Source organism: Carassius auratus, unplaced genomic scaffold (genome assembly GCF_003368295.1).
Source record: "Carassius auratus strain Wakin unplaced genomic scaffold, ASM336829v1 scaf_tig00030761, whole genome shotgun sequence".
NCBI classification, from domain to species: Eukaryota; Metazoa; Chordata; class Actinopteri; order Cypriniformes; family Cyprinidae; genus Carassius; species Carassius auratus.
This window is the reverse complement of record NW_020525877.1, coordinates 1-2,704: the sequence shown is the minus strand read 5'-3', so window position 1 is coordinate 2,704 and position 2,704 is coordinate 1. Positions and strand designations below refer to the sequence as shown.

At 36.9% G+C, this 2,704-nt stretch overlaps 1 pseudogene; it reads left to right on the top strand.

Annotated features, from left to right (window-relative positions):
- Positions 1-466: 466 nt before the first annotated feature.
- Positions 467-2,698, top strand: LOC113080295 (cofilin-2-like; annotated as a pseudogene).
- The last annotated feature ends 6 nt before the right edge of the window (positions 2,699-2,704 follow it).

Below are 2,704 nucleotides of genomic sequence, written 5' to 3'. Positions count from 1 at the left end.
AGACAAACATTTAACAACATATTAAATAGCCAACATCTAGGCTATATTTGTACCTGAAATTCTAAAATGGTCCTGAAGAATCATGTTATATGAGTTGAAGACTTAGTCTTCTCTTATCATGAAACATTGCTAACATTATAAGCTACATTGATTTGCTGGTTTATTATAATCATCATGATTATATCTCAGGTGTGTCGATCATTTTTACACCTGGATCCTTCCATTCATGTTAACGCAATATTTGTGCCCCTCTCACCAAATAAGGGGTTTTTGTCAGATTCTGTTTTCCTTATAAGGCTGCTTTGTTCAGTCTCCAACTCCAAACTGCATCATGACTCACCTAAGCATTTACGTGAGCCATAAACCATCACTTTTATTGCTTCCTTATCATAAGCACAGAATATAAATAATTGGATTCAGGCGACAACAGGATATTTAACACAATCATCCTGTACTTGATAGTGTTTTGCAGTTGCGGACCGCAAGTAGAAAGTCAGGTCATTCAGGACCGATTTGTTCTGAAGAAGGTGTGTTCAGAACCCTGCCCTGCTGAGACGCTCCTTTACTGTGCAGCGTAACAACATACTTCTTTCCTCCGTCTCAGAGCAAGCGTCAGCCATGGTAAGTCCTCAGACTTGGGCAGTTTTATTTTCAGTGTACATTTTGCATGCTGTTCAAGTAATGCAGTTGCATTATGTACATGTGCTACAGTGTGTCATGGTAAATTCAAAATTTTCAGCATTATGCTATTTCCTGCCATGTTTATGGCCTCTTACTAAATAAGAAACTACGTCATATTTATTTATTTAAAAACGTAAACTAACCATTAACTAATCTTAATGAACTAGTGAAGGAAAAAGGTGATGGTGGATCCATTTAATTTTTAGTTAAAAACAGTACTACAAGCTTATTGACATGTTGATGAAAATGGGCGGAAAATTCACTACTGTTTATGCTATTCCCTTTATTCTTGTTTCCTTTTAAAATCATTGTAATGCTTTTGTAGAGAATTGTTTATTTATATTTCCACCAAGCTACTCCAGGAGGTCCATGAGAAGATATAGTGTATAGAACTTAAAATGTAGTAATATGGGTTCCTGGGTGAGCTGAAAGTCTGACTAGGTCTATTAAATTGGAAAACTCACACTATATAGCATGCATGTAAAACAAAAATGTAAAACAGTTACACTGAAATGGAAGTGTCACCAAATGTTTTCCCCGAGACATTCCTGAGTTTCCTCACACCAGAGTGTTTTAAGGTGTAACTCAGCGTCTTGTTTTGACTTGTTTGTAAAGGAATGGGAATGTGAAGGCAGTTCAGATTTTCACCCCATATCTTAAACTAAAGCAGTTATAAAGATGGGAAATACCTATGGAATGTAGATTAAAAAAAATAACATTTATTTAGTGGTAGTCAAAGGTCTGCCTAATCTAATAAAGATAATTTTATGAGGTTTCATACAATGATCCGCTTTATGTTTTCGTCAAAGTCACCTGGATGGAAGAAAATGCCATTTTAACAGTCCAATTGTATAGTAATAACTTCTGCATGTTTTGTCATTATTCTTCCCCATATCACCCAGGCCTCAGGTGTAGCCATCAGTGATGAGGTGGTACGTAATTATGATTTAATCCGGGTGCGTCAAGCGGGAACTGAGGCAGGGGAAAGGTTAAAACTTCTGGTCATGTGTTTGAGCAAAGACCAAAGAGCATCATAGTGGATGACGGCAAAACTGCCTGAAAGTCAAAGATGTGGGGAAAACGGATGTCTTAAAGAAGATCCTCAGTAAGATCCCCACCGATGAGTGCCGCTACGCCCTGTACGACTGCTCTTATGTGAGCAAGGAGAGCGTGAAGGAGGACCTAGTCTTCATCTTATCGTATGAGGCTTTTGCATCTCACTGATCAATATTTTGCAGTTATGTGATGGCTTGTGTTCCATTTGACTTTTTGGTTGTACTAAAAATATCTCAAGTGTAAATAATGGCATTTACAATTAACTGGACATATTTAAGCTTTGACAAAATGTCACCCAATGTAGCCTAATCTATGCTTCCTTTGGCAATAAATGCTTATTGGTGGCATTTAAAGTTGATTTTTGGTGAGAATTTGAGCATCCAGCAGAAACAAACATGGATATGTAAGATTGGCTCATAATAAAAAAGTGAGCCAATGTACAATTTATTTTATTCAATGGCCAAAGACATCAACGTAGTGTATGTTTTCATTGAAAAACATTTAGAAGGCAGCATAATGGAACACAAACTGCATTCTGTAAGAAGCAGCCATTACGACAGGAGTTTTCCCTACTTTTATTTTCACCATCTCACTTGTGTTTATTTATTCCACAGTGCCCCTGAAACCGCCTCCTTAAAGAGCAAAATGGTCTATGCAAGCTCAAAGGCTGCTCTTAAAGCCAAAATGCCAGGTTGGTTATTAATGTTACAATTAATATTTTAATTTATTTGTAAAGCGCTTCTTAGTGTATACATTAGTTTTCATTTTCTATAAAACTGCGTTGGAATAAAGATAACCTGTGCTTTTTCCCTATAGGTTTGAAATTTGAGTGGCAAATTAATGAACCTACAGACAGAGATGTATCATGTCTTGTGGAGAAACTTGGTGGAAAGGATACAGTAAAATCTTTGGAGGGGATCCCTGTGTAAAATGAGACTAATCAGACCAATGACCCAACAGCCCCCTT